We start from the raw sequence: 14,935 nt of genomic DNA on the forward strand, positions 1-14,935 counted from the left end.
TTCATTAATGGGTTAGAACTATCAGTAATATCTAGGGAGGGATGGTGCTCATACCACAGAGCAATTCTGTGCCATACTGAGTAAAAGACTCTAGATGTGGCTTTGAGCCACAACTAGCCTTACCCTAACCATACTGAGTACCCATTACCCTTCCCCAATGTATTTTATTCCCTCTGAAACTGGCCACTGTGTGATGCAACTGGAGTTTCTGGATGTCAAATCTGCTCATCAATCAGTTCAGAGAGTAGAACAATGTTGGCTCAGCACTATGCACCGGGACATCCGGTTGCTCTTATGTGCTCATGTTTGATGCAGTTTCTTTCCCTCGGCATATATAACCTGCAAATTCTACTGCTACCTCCTCAGTGTCTCATGTCCAAGCCTCCAGTGACTTGCCTGATCTGCCCCTCTGCACTCTTTACCTGGAGCTGCATCAGCCTGAGCTAAGCTATGGCCGGTGTCACAGGCTTAAGGGTGGAAATCATCCATGTGAACTAACTCAGACAGCATCAGGCATCTTCAATTAATCCTATGTTTATTTTTTACATCAAAATTACCTACATGCATATATGCATGCAATCAGATAAGTTATATATAAATATTGACCTGTGAAATAGCCAGATCTGCCCTACACTTGTATTTGTATGATCATGTATTTGGTCAAGAATGCTTAAAACAATTTTAAATATTGTTATAGTAAAGGGTCTCTGTCAGTGACAGAGTTAATTTGATTCTGCCAATGCTCATTTTTGCTTCTAGATATTCTTTTTTTTAATGAAAGAAATAAAAAAATTAAAAAAAAATTAAAAAAAAGAAGGGATGCTAACGGATCATTTGACATTATGTGCTAAAGCAGATGATTTGCACAGCATTAATTAATGAAGAACTTTAGTCCAATCTGTTGCTCTGGAGCTTGCTTCCATCATTTCATTCCCTTTCTTTTTCTGATTAGAAACAAACACTTGTACCTGATTCTGACATACAATTTATCAAAGCCAAAAAGTGCAGCAGTAGGTCTGTATGGCAGAGCCAAATGTTTGATACAATCAGCAACTCTTAGCTCGTGATTACCTAAATGCTGCAGGCATGAAAATGATGCTCTAAATTACATTAAATGAAGCAGCGTGCTGGAAAATGACCAAGATTACTCAGCATTTTCATCTTGGAAATCCTCCTGGTGCTAGAATAGAAAAAGCCTTTACTAGTCCCTTTCTAACAGTGACACAGAATACAGAAACACAGGCTAAATTCATCCACAGTTACTTAGACAGAATGACAAGTAATCATTCTGAATAAGTAAATTAAGGAATGACTTAAATGACAAAAATGAGCACTACATGCTGTAGCACAGGGACTACATAGAGTTTTAAGATTAATGCCCTGTCTTTGGATTAAACCTTCCTGAAGTCTTGCAGTGTCATCCCATCACCCAGTCACAAAGGCTGGAGTTGCCTCATTCAGAGTCAAGCCAGAATTCTCACGGCACTGACAGACCTAAACGTTTTTATGGATACACTTTCAATATCTGTGTAGCTCTACCAAGTAGGAAGTTCAGAAGATACCAAAGAACTGGACAGAAGTCCATCTCACCCATTCCAATGGCCTGAAAGAGAGTGAGTGGAGGCTGGCTGCAGCTCTCCTTCACAATACCATACTTCTTCACTAGGAGGGTGGTTAGGCCCTGGAACAGGCTGCCCAGGGAGGTTGTGGATGCCCCGTCCTTGGAGGTGTTCAAGGCCAGGTTGGACGGGGCCCTGGGCAACCTGATCTAGTAAAGGTGTATGTTTGGTGGCCCTGCCAGGCAGGGGGGTTGGAACTACATGATCCTTGAGGTCCCTTCCAACCCGGGTCATTCTGTGATTCTGTGATTCAGAGCACACAGGGAGATTAGAACTTTCATTTCCAGAGCAGGTAAGATACAGAGCAAGAACTGTGCCTCTTTCTTGTGGCAGAGAAATTCGCTCTTAAGTGCACCTGAAAGCATTTAAGTGAGAGAAGGGAAACATCTGTGGTTTTTCCATTTGTAAACTCACTCGCTGAATTACTCATACTGTCTCCAGCTGCACAGGTTTGACTTGACGTTTACAGGAGTGAGTCTGTGCACATCAATTTTGAGGTTTCTTCTGGGATAATTGGTGGTGAAAGAAAAGCAACAAAAGGAAATTCCATGCATCTCCTCCAGGTTCTGATGGAAGAGGAATCCTCCCACAAAGGTATCTGAAGAATTATTGTTTATTTTGTCATCTACTTCAGCCAGATATTACATCATCTTTGTCAAATTCTCTGTTCTGTGTCTGTTACCAGAGTGAATTTCCCCTACTTTTAGCAAATTTGGATATAAAATCCTCAAAAATTACATAAATGTGAGATTCGGTGTCTGGTAGAAAGCATAAGGAGATCGGGAACTTGCCTCAGTTTTTATAGCTTAATTTATTGCTCATTGACCCAGTTTAGTTGTTGGGAATGCTGAAGAAAGAGTAATGCGTCAGAAGACTGAGAGCTGCTTCCAGTAACGTTTGAAAATGACTTTACAAAAACAGGCCCTGCTTTACATTTTTTTGTAGAAGGTTTAAATAAGAAAACTATATTGAATATGGACCTTCTGTGAAAAGACTGTCTACTGAGACTATGTCCTAAAAAGGTACCTATGTGTATATAAGTGTGTACTCAGTACATACATACCTACAATAATCAGTTTGTCTGCAGAAAATGTTTTCCAGTCTCCATTGTTTGTAGCAGCAAATGTCCAAAATACAGCAATGTCCTACAACAACAGTTGGAGTAAAACATTGATTTGACTTGACAGTGACTTGGGTTGAATGCTGACATATTAGTCTGCACGTGCAAAATTGGTACCTCTGATTGCCCAGTGAAAAAACAGAGTAGATAACTAGCTAGGTTGATCTTTGAATTTGTCTTTGTGGTCATACTTAGAGACAGGAAACCCAAACCTGACACAAAAGCGCCTCTGACATAAAATCCTTTGCCTCAGAGCTTCCTGTAAAGTCTTCAGAGTCTCTGCCCTTTTGCAAGGTGTGCTTATGGCTGCTTCTTCTATTGACAATAATTCACTCATGAATTCAAATGGATTCACAAAATTGGCTTTTCTTCATCTCAAAGGCCAGGATTTGGTAGACGAGTTTCAAGTATGATGAATGCTTTAAAAAGAAACAAAAAACAACCAGTGGTAGCAGCACAAGCAACTGTGTCCTCTTTTACTTAATGTATGAGTTAACATAATATGTAATTTAAGAATAATGAACCCACAAGTTTTTGCTAAGACTGCTACACAAAGCAACACTGAATGAATCACAGTATTAGCCGTCCGCAGTGCTAAGTAGATGATACATAGACAACTTAGCTAGGAAAGAAACTGATTAGTGAACCAGAACACAGTGGTTAGGAGTAAATCCAGGAAACATCCTCCCTTTGAGATAATGAGAGGACAAATTCAGAACACATTTGCTAAGTTATTGGAAGAGCAGCAAAAAAAAAGTTTGTGGTTTAAAATAAGAGATTCAGCCATTTCTGTTTACATGGATTTTAACATATCTGATAGGACCAGGGCCTCTGTTTTGTAACTAGATTAGCTGATGTGAATCTGGCTGCATTTGTGTGGCATCACTGGGATGAGTGGGATCCAGAGGGATGACTAACTGCAGCACTGGATTTGGTTTCCAGACTGGAGTGCAAGATGTCCAGCTGGCCAAATAACTCTCTGTGTGAATGCCCTGCTGTTCTGTACTCTAGACTTCTAGTACAGCCATATTACACGCAAAATTTTCTTCATCTTGAGCAGAGCTAAAGAAAATATTAGAGTTCCTACAATTAATATGAGAAGTAGTGAAAAAACATGTTTCCTGTGTAGCTGTACATATGTTGGGAAATTATGTACAGAAGGACATGCTGGAACAGAATAAAATTTGTTTTGGAGGAAAATGAAATATAAAGAGTAGAAAAACAAACCTTTTCCCATGGAAATTAAGAAAAGTGGAAGAGGAGAAAACAGGAATAGTTTCAACCTTCCAAATATTCATCTACGCTGTATTCAGAAGTCTTTGAACAAGACACCATGATTTAAAAAGAAAATGTTTTCAAGAGCAAAATAGGCACTGTTTTGCTTATTACACAGTTGGTGATATCGGCTAAATATCTTCATTTGTCATAGTATCTTATTACCTGCTTGAAATTTTGAGTGATGGAAACAATTAAGATTGGAAGAGAGAAAAATAAACTCTGCATGTTTCAATCAAGTAATCAGAAATCTGCCTGAAAAGCAGGTGTTGCTCAGCTGTCGGTCAGTGCATCGCAGCTATGTAAATGACTTTATTTGCCACCTGAGGTTTTCCTAAAGGCTTTTTGTATTTGTGTTGGCTTTGCTTAATAAAAACAGAAAAATGAAGAGGGATTTTAAAGCAAATTTTCACCTCACATGTTGAGGTAAGGATACTTAGGTAAGGTATTTTAGGAAAGTTGGGACTGTCATTAATGTTATCATTAATGACAAAAAGCAGGAGGATGGCATTATTTTGTCGCTGTGAAATGTTTCTAAATGTACCTTGCAGCTTCGTATAACATAGGATGGTATTTCTGTTGATGACTCATGCTGACTCATCCACCAAACCAGAACTTACTGCGCTTTCTTCTGTGACCACACACAGCGATATGATTTCCAGTCTGAGAGAAATTTTTCACATTTAGTTTTGTAGGCTTTAACTACGGAGACAGAGACGCTTCTACAATGGTTGCCTTCATCTGTATTTATGCCTTTTAAAATACGTGTTCAGATTATGTTTTGCAGAACCCTTTGAAATCAGTTTTAAAATAATGTGGGTAAGTGCAGCTGTACTTTCCAAACACAGAGGTTTGTCTTATGGCGCTGCAGGTATACAGAAACAGTGATTATTAGCTGATGCTATGGACCTAATGACTTACATACACAACCACTGCCTTTTTGCTATGGCATTAGCAGCAGTGCATGCTGGCCTCAACTGTGACAAGCCTCTATGCCCTTGGGCAATTAATAATTAATAAGAAGATACTGACCTGATTGTTTAAATTCTTAAGACAGAGAAATCACACGACTCTACCAAAGTCAGTGTAATTAAATGATATTAAAACTAGGTGGAAAAGCAATTCCTTAAATGCTGCTACAAATATCTTCAGCCTGAATATACTTTTTCTGAAATAAATAGAAAGAATCTGGCAGACTTTATTGGAAACATGATGGGCCCAATTGTTTTTCTCACTCTCATTAAAATCTGATGGCACGTGGCAGCCTGAAAAATAATTGTTGTTGTTACAATACAAGCAGCAGGGACTGAAAAAACAAATGCCAGTGGGATTCTCTCTTGTAGTGACATAAACACATCTCTGCTTTCTTGGACTCTTTCATACAGGCTCACATATTTGTTAAACCAGGATTTATGATGGTCTCATCCTCACCCTGGGATTCTTTCCTCCCCACCCAAAGACTAAGAAAAAAAAAATATTTTGCTTGGGCTACTGCGTGCATTGCTTTTTAAACTCTTCTGACAAATGACTAATGAATATCTGAGCAACAGAGGATGAGATGAGTGAATCTTCCTTTAAAAGAATATGGTCAGATGCTTCAGGGAAAATGATCAAGGTCTCTGGACTTTACTCCACCTTTGCAATGCTCTGAAAGAACAGTCCATGCTCCCAAGCCTCGTGTCCTTTCCCTCTTCTCTGGGAATTTGTCATTTCTCAAAATCTAGCTTTGACAGTGTTTCAGGGCTGCGTGTTTTGCTTTTCTTGCTCTCGCAGTCACTCAGGCGTGATTCCTAATCTGCATGTGTTTGTCTATGATTCTGTCTTCTGATCTCTGGGATTTGCTAAATTGCTCTGTCCTCTGAATCTGAAAGTGCTGGATGAGTGGACGCTTTGTCCCTTGTGGTTTCTGCTCCACTGACTTTCTTCTGCTTTGGGTATAGAGTCCTTTGTTTTTCTTTTGGAAAACAAAAATCCCAGACTTTATGTATTTAGTCACACCTTCCTGCCTCCATCATTGTTCACATGGGACTTTCTTGTAATTCTGTCACTAGAATTCAGATGTTGTTAGCTCTGTGTTTTGAGTTAAATGTGCTTGAAAATAGGGTGTAACCTTTTCTTTTCATTACTTCAACCCCAAACAGCCACTAAGACTATATATAGTAGAGCACGATACAAGAACTACACGGTTGTATGACGAGGTCTGAATAGAAATTGCAATAAATTGCTCTTCATCAATCCCCACATGTACTGCCTCTTAGTGTTCCTTCTCTTGCTATTGCACTGCCAGTCACAACCTACGCTTTATCTAAGACCATGATTTGTATCAGATAGGTAGGCATAAAGGCCTCCACCCTGCTGAACTTCTGTCAGAAACTCTGTAGTAGGGGTGCCCACTTTTGAAACTACACACCTTTCTTAGGGGCAGGAACCTCTGCATATGATGTGGTCCATCCTCTGCTGCAGGACACAACAACTTTCTAGAAGTGCCACAGTTACTGACTAATCTCAACCATTTGCTGGCAAAAGAGATGAGCACTGCTGAAATGTAAGAACTAAGAACGGGTTACTATTGCCAACTAGTTCAGACACCATTCATCTCCTTTTTGTCCAAGAGTTGTCACAGACATTTGAGGAGAAGAGAGAGTGATTACTGGATTAATTGTTGTGACAGCAGCTCATTTCTAAAAGCCCTCCTTCTCCAGGGGCCCTCATCTTCCCCTTGTTATATTTCTGGATTGGGAAAGGGCCTCTGGAATGACTAGTGGTAAGAACCAGGACAGCACCACTACCAGAGACAGCTATTTTGACTAAAGCCTATTCCAGTGTGCCATAGATAGTGTAAATAAACCTGGAAGTCATAGTTGCTGCAGACTGAATACCCCTACTCTTCTTGATGTCACTGAAAATACCCTAGCTTTCCTTCTTTCACTTTGCAAAAAAACATTGTGATAGTACAATAGTGATACAGTAATAACTGGAAAAAAATAGTGTATTTTTTCAAGGAATGAAAATTCCCAAGCCCATTCTAACATTGCAGTTAAGTGGTTTATAGTGTTTCAGACAACATCAGCCTATCTTAGATAAACATAAACCACTGCAAAGCCTGTATCCAAAGGTCTTTCTCTATCTGAATATACTGACACTGAGGTTTTCGGTATCTATAGCCAGCATCCTGCTGGTATCCAATTTTAAGAATCCTATTGTGATATGATGGTACCAGCAGTGTGTTTGGAAGTGTTTGCTGAGTACTCACCTTTGCGTTCACTACACTTCAGTTGTGGAGCCTCTATTAGTGTTTTCAGACACTTCATTAGAAAGTTGAGCCTGTGGCCATTGAAGAGCTTTGCACAGTAAAGCTCTCAAGTGTCTGTTGTCATTCATTCTTTCCCAGATCTCACAATTTTGCTGCTCATACAGCTTTTCGCAGTGGAAGGTAATATTTACATGCCTTGAATCTCATCCTGACAGGCAGTCAAATGCCATGGTTTCCTGGATTGCTCTTTCTCGACTGTCTGAGAGTTCCTCACATTCAACCTTACACCTTTCTCACTGAAGCACACTGTGTTCTTGGGTGTGCCAGAGCACTGTGTAACCCCCAAAAGATTTAACCCAAGTTGGGTACCTGGAATTATACAATCTCATATATTTGACAAACACCCTCCTGGACAGACTTCTCCGTATAGGGTAATACTAACTCTCATGGATCGTATGGTAGTTTTGATCAACCTGAGCTATTTTTATCAATGCAAATGAAATCCATTTAAGCTTGTCTACAAATGAATCATCTCTGATACACAATGATCTTTTGACACACTGATTTCTAAATTTAGATTTACCTTCCTGCTTCTGTTGAATTATAATTCGATTTGGGTCTCCATCTCCCAGACAGCATAAATTCTATTATAAAACTTTTAAAGATCGTATACATTTCATATAACAGAAATATCAACCGCACATCAGATCCTAACGTCACAGCTTGTGAAAAAAGGGATGAATTAATGGAGCTCACACCTAAAATGTTGCTGATACTGATGATCTGTTTAGAATTTGGAGCATTTTTGCAAATAATTTTCCATTTCTCTCGTTTCTCCACTTTATCATTTCAGAGGCTTCATGCTATCATAGCAACTCCTAACTCTAACTCCCTTAGCTGTGGTTAATTATAGATATTCTGTGTAATTTATTCCAGAGCTTCTTGGTACTGACTAGGCCAACCAGAGATCTTTTGGGGGCCCTTTCATTTCCAGAAATACTGCTTTTAATGTGTCAAGTCCTATCATCAGCACGATGGCTTTTTTGCCATATCTGTACAGAAGAGTGTAAAATTCATGAAACTGTGCTCCATTTCTCTGAAGTCGAATGTACACATTTTAAATCCTATTTCCTTTTGTAACTAGCTTAAGTTATCCTCAGAATTAGACAGTTATAATACAATTACTTGGTTGGGTAATAAGTGGACAGTTTTAAAGGTGTATGCTTTCCACTTCTCACCAATTTGCTTGTTCTGTTGGCAGTAAGGCACCTTTGCAGCACACTTGCCTTAGTTGGCAGCCTTTTGGTAGAATATGGGACCAGAGTCAGAGCATTAAATGTACAGAGACATGCCTATTCTTATTTTGCACTTTCTCTTTGATAACTAGAAACACTAATTTATTTCTATGTTTCAAAAACACTGCTAGATTTTCTTTTTGCCTTTGAGGGGAACCAATCCTCTACTTCTTGTGGGGAGTTTATTTTGACCGTCATTAGTGGCACTCTGGTTTGAGCAGAGCTGAACCCAAGGGCTCTCTTCACAACTCTAATTTCCCTTCACTGAAACAGGAGGGAGTCAGAGCACTCGCTACCTCAAAGGAAGTGCGCAGAATACTTAACGTTGATGCTATTATTATGATTGGCATATTTTGATCATCTTATTTTTTACTTTGATACTGATGTACAGTGAAGAGTGAACATTATCTTTAAGCTGCAATGTGATCTTACTGAGCTTTAAGTGCAGCAAAGGGCAGTGGATTTTCTCTTCAGCAACAACACAAACAGCAGGAGTTCTGGAAATTGTAGTGGCAACAGCAGCTTCTGTTGTGACAGTTCTCTTGTAGGTCACCATGGTGAGAATGTATCTGAGTGTTATTTTTTTTTCCCCTGTCCAGACACTACCATTATTTCTAGTAGCCAGAAGTGTACCTTATATAAATTAATATTCTTAACGTGAATAGTCTTAATGCATATTTACTAATAGAAAAATACATTCATTCTCCCTTTTAGGACAAATTTAATGCTGAGACAGAGAAACAGCAACGGTTTCAAAACATATTGTCTTTTACTGAACAAATAACAACATGGAGTCTGGCCTACATTCTGCTTTTCTTTTCTCTGTGAAGATTCTTTATAGATATCTTAATATTAAAAAATCTTCATTTTTAACCTGTGAGTACTGTAAGATAACGCAGAGGACTTATTTGTACTTACCACAGAGAAGACTGAGCTCCCTTGTCTGAGCTCAACTGAAGTGGCCATAGTGAAACAAAGCATCTGACATGAGCCACTCTGATGGTCAGGGATATCACCCATCAAACCATCTTATGACAATCCAGAAGAGGAAAAATTAACTCTTCTTCTTATTTTTTAAACAGCTTGGGGGTGTTCCACTTGGAGACATCATGACCGCTCTTCCCAGTCCTGCTTCTTAGTTTTGCCCATCAGCAATGTGACGAGCCGCCTGTTGATGGATCTGGTGACTGAGTCATGCCAAGTGCTACCATTAGTGAGCCCACAGCCAGTCATGCCTGCAGCCCTGGCCTGCTGGGCCACTTCTGGGACTGTACAGCACTGGGGCTGGATACCAGCAAGCATTGCTCAGATGAGAGAAGATGTGAGAAAAACAGGCTTTTCTCTTGCTGGTATTTTTATTTTTTTAGGTTTACTTTTCTTAGTTTATTTAATCTCTTGATGCCTTTCTTTTCTACTTAGGGAATTAACTACTTAAAACCTGGTTTCCATATAAATGGGGAAAAGATCACAAAGATTAAAGAGGAAGTAGTCAACACATTACTATTTGGTTTCAACAGACATTTTTATGTCAGAAATGTTACTGGGTAGGAAAAGGTAGCAATGGAATTGCATAGACTGTAGTGTATCTTAAGTAAAAAGCTGCACATGGAGATCATAACCTCTTTAAATTTTGAACTTTCTATTTGAAAATCACATTCAGGCTTTGAATTTTCATGAGAATTGACTGCACTGTAAAAGATGGTGTCCAGACAGCATCTGAAAACTGAGAGGATGCTGTTACCAGAAGTGGTGTATTTGGTGGAGCCAAAAAACAAGACTTTTTGCCAAACTTGGCTGACTTCTTCAATAACTTTAGCTTAAAAGATAAGAACAGAAGTAATTTACAGTTGATTACGCTTAAACTTTAAAACTCTCTAACCCTTCTTAAAGCTCTTTTAAAATGCTCCATTCAAAGGGTGGGAAAAAAATATCAAAAGTTCAGATAGTTGGTGAAGAACTAAACAGAGAAGTAATAATGATTGAGGCACATTAAGAATGACAGGTGAAGACAGTCTGAGCAAAAACTGATATTCTAACATTGTGGTAAAAAAATTGGCAAGGTTTTAAGATGGTAAAAGGATACATCTCAGAGCAAAACCTTAATAATACTAACACTTCCAATGTACCTCTTGTGTTACCTGCAGTTCTGCACTGAGTTGTGAGCTCTTTGTGATACGGAGGGAAAACACAAACATACACTCACAAGTGACTGAGTTACCAACCCAAACTATTGCTTTTCAGGTAGGACGCTCACAGAGTATGGTGACTTAAACCAACACGTTACTTCAGCTGCTGGACAAGCTGAGAGCATGCATAGAGACAATTATTATATCTTGTCTGTGGAGCAGTGACTTATTAAACCGTGCTAAACCATGGCTTAATTACAAACTGGCTTGACAGCTTGTGGCTGTCTGTCCCTACCCAATTCAACAGTGTGAACTAAGCTCAAATGAAGGCAACAGAAGTAATCAAGGCACACCAACCCTTTCAGTTTGTTGCATCTTGGAGCCAGCTCATGGTTGCCTGCACGAAGCTCCAAATAAGCACCTGCATACTGCTAATTAAGTGCCTGTGTGAAGGTACCTTACCTGTCACCAGACATGCTTGAGATTGCATTTGTCATTCTAATGCTGAAACTGAATAGCATTTCATATTACACTCTAATAAACAACGATGTTCTGCCCTTCTTCATGATCTCATTGAAGTGTTAAGCTCCCAGATGCTAGAGGAAATGTCTGATATTAGTCCCCAGCCATATTGCTTTTAAACTCCTCACTTTATTCGTATTTCAATTTCTCTGCCAATTTAACTGTGTATGGTTTTCTAGCTGTCTTTACTGTTTGTGCCTCCTAGCACTGGGCTACTTACAATTCTATTTCCCACCATCTTCTGTTGGTGTCATTAATGAAAATATCTAGGTTTAACCTCCAGCTGATCTTTTACAAAACAAACAAAGACCTTCTTTACTCAGATAGTTTACCTCTGATCATTTATGTATAGTCCATCACCTACATTAGTCTCTGATACTACTCTGCTGATCGCCATTATCTCCTCCTTTATGTAGATGGTGAATGATAAGAAAGATATTGGATTAATCTGGTAATGTCCACCTTTGCAAAAAAACGTTACTCTTTATCATTTCCTGCTACATTTAAAAAGCTTACTGTGAGACAAGTAATTTTCTTCAGCACTATTTCTTGATTTCTGGAATGGGCATTATCTATCCTTTTTCTGCCTAGAGGCTGTAGTCTGTGCTTTCCTTTTCTTACTAGCAATTTCCCTTCCCTCATAGCTATTAGCCATCCTGCCATCTAACCCCATGTTCAACATCATCATCTTCAGTGAAAATTAAGACAAAATATGTGTTCAGTTTTAGAATTAGATATAGACTACCTCTAATCCCCATCTCTGACTCTCTGAAGAGCAGCATCACTTCTTTCTTACAATGCTATGTTACAGCTGGATAACATCTATGGTTGTCATGTGGAAACCCTAAATTCACTTGATTTCTTAGATAATTTCTCCCATCGTTTCTCAGAGCAATTGACACTGAAGATCTTTCCCTTTCCAGTCTTTCCTTTTCTGTTTTGTTTTATACTCTCTGCTTATAACCTGGACCTCTCTTGCAGTCATTTCTCTTTCAGTTCTGCCTTAAAGCCTCTTCCTGTAATCCCTTTGCCTTGCTTACGATCAGAATCACAATGGATTTAAAATGTTAGAGACACTTAGGGCTTCTTCCACATTGTAGATTTCATTGCACAAACTGACTTTATTGCCAGGTTTCTTCATTTTTCCATCCAGTCTTTCTGAAATTGACAATGTTCTACTTTTTTACCTTTACCTTTCTTCAGACAACTTACCATCACCTACTCCAGGGCTGCTACCCACACCCACTTCTTAAAGGCTTGGTGACAGTTGGGAAGAGGAATTCATCGACTACCAGAAACAGGAATGTCTGGCCCTAGCTGTGAGTAACATACATTCCCCAAACTGCTAATAGGTAATAATACTATTATTGGGTTTTGTCAGTATCTGTGTCTTTTTCTTTGCTACCCGTTTTTCTCTTGATGAGCAAAAAACATTACATGAACCTTTCCAAACTTTCTTTACTCATTTCTTAACATGAAGACAATATGTATACGTACGTATGTACTATGATGCTCTGAAAGTAATGCTTCCTATCTTACTATGTTGGCCCATGATGTCAGAGGCAGATGGTGGTATGGCAGTAGAGGTTGATCTTCCCCTCACAATTCTGTTATATTTCGTTGCAGCGTGACATGATGTCTGACATGGAAATGAGTACGAAGCAAAGGTGTGTCAGTGAATTCCTCCACATGGAAACAATGGCACCCATTGAGTGAGATGGTGAGTGGTGGTCACAATGGTCACAGTGGTCACAGAGACAGTGGATCACCTCCACTGGTGCAGATTTTTACAAGCACATCATGCAGGCTCTTGTTCATTGCTGGTGAAAATGTGTAGTTCATAGTGGTGGTTGTGTTGAAAAGAAGTGTTTTGTAGCTGAGAATCAAATAGTGTTATTGTGCTTTTTGTATCAAATCTAGTTTCAATGGAAATAAATAGAAGGCATTACTTTTTGAGTATCTATGTGCTTCCCATGTATAAGTTAACATTTCTGAAGTTAATTTATCAATGCTCAGAATAGGATAAATGGTGCATATATATGAAAGCACACAAGATTTGGGCACACCTGCTCTACTGTTGATCCAATACACACACATCCTAACAAAGAAATACTGTGCTTTAGTAGTCTTCCATGAAGATTAACCGAGGCCAGCCACAAAATCCCTAGATTAGCCATTAACTCTGCAATGCCACGTGCAGCCATTATTTCACCTACTTATTACTTCACTCCACTGCCCTTGGTGCCTGCTGCTGTGATCCTTGCCTCTTGCTACACACACCTCTTGAGCAATGACAGTGTTTTGTTTTAGCTCACAGGATCCAGCCTGATATGCACTTTTTTTCCTAGTGATTAGGAATGTGCTGTTTGTACTGGGTTAAGGACTCATGCACACTGTAGATTTTTAGTTAATCTCTAACAGATAAGCAGGTCACACTTGAGAAACAGCAGGGGATATGATTTGTTACATTAGAAACAACATAAGGAGGTGTTTTTTATTTTGGGTAGTCAGCTCTGTCAAGGTTGAAGTGGTATTGAGATGATATACTAAAGAAGCATTTTATATTGTTCTAAACGTGATATTAAATAATACAGACGGTTGGAACTGAAGGTGAAGGCAGTAAGAACAAAAGCGTTGAATCTAGAAGCAAGGAGAAAGGCAGGGTCAGGTGCTCTGAATGACAACTCAAAGACTTTCCTCCAGTATTTGTGTACATTTTGGTTTCAGTAGCTGCTGTGTGAAGAACGGCTGCTACAGCAAATTAGATGGAAGAGTCAGTATCAGCGGAGTATATCTTGGTCACACTGGGCAGGATTATCTAATGCTGCCTATGGTATCTCTCTGGCAGGTAGCCAAGAAACAAAGTGGAGACTGTAAACAGAGACGTGATAAAATTACAGCCCAGATCTGTACCTGCTGAAATCTATGCTAGATTTACCGGCAGCTTCAAGGGTGATGGGCTCTCCAAAACTTTCTGGTAAACCACGTGGAATAAAACCTGCTATTTCAAGATGTAGTCCAAGAATTATCTAGGCTGAATAAATTTTGCATTCACCGACCAAAAGATATAGCAGTTTTTAGCCAGATGTGTCATGCCTTTAATAATACACATTGTATTTAAGCGACAACTAGAACTGAGCGTGAGGAATGGCAAAACAAACAAACAGAAAACCCTCCGAGCTAAATGTATGAAAGTATCTTGAGTCCCAGATCTTGTGGATGCTGCAGAGCTAACTAGGTTGATTGGCAGCCAGGCCTGGGCACTCAAATTAGCTTGTCTATGAGCAAGTCTTCTCTGGCAGAGGGCAAACCGCGGCCTCAGTGTTCTGGCTGTTTCCAATCTTGTTTGTGGCTGTGCTGGGGTGGTAGAGGCAGCACTTGGCCATCTCAGAGCTGTGGGAAGCAGCACGGTGGGCCTTCCCCACCTTCTCTTGGCAGAGCAGGTGCACTGGGAGCCACACAAAGCAAAGCTTCAGTTCCAGCTCTGAGTGGCTGCTGCAGCCCTCACCCTCACTCAAACTGCCTCCAGAGCTCTGGGCAAGGTTTTCTAATGCGAGTAGTGTTGGTGTCCATGACCTTAAAAGCTGCGCTGTATCTCCTGTGCTGCGGACATAACTCTGAAAGAATAACGCCATTGTGTGCCTAGATGGAAGGCTAAGTGCATCCAAATGGAAAGTTCCAGGCTTTTCAGGGCCGTCTCTCTTACAAAGGCTGTGAAGAGATTG

The sequence above is a fragment of the Coturnix japonica genome, chromosome 3, assembly GCF_054131305.1.
Source record: "Coturnix japonica strain WE chromosome 3, WE-NBRP24, whole genome shotgun sequence".
In the NCBI taxonomy this organism is placed as follows: domain Eukaryota; kingdom Metazoa; phylum Chordata; class Aves; order Galliformes; family Phasianidae; genus Coturnix; species Coturnix japonica.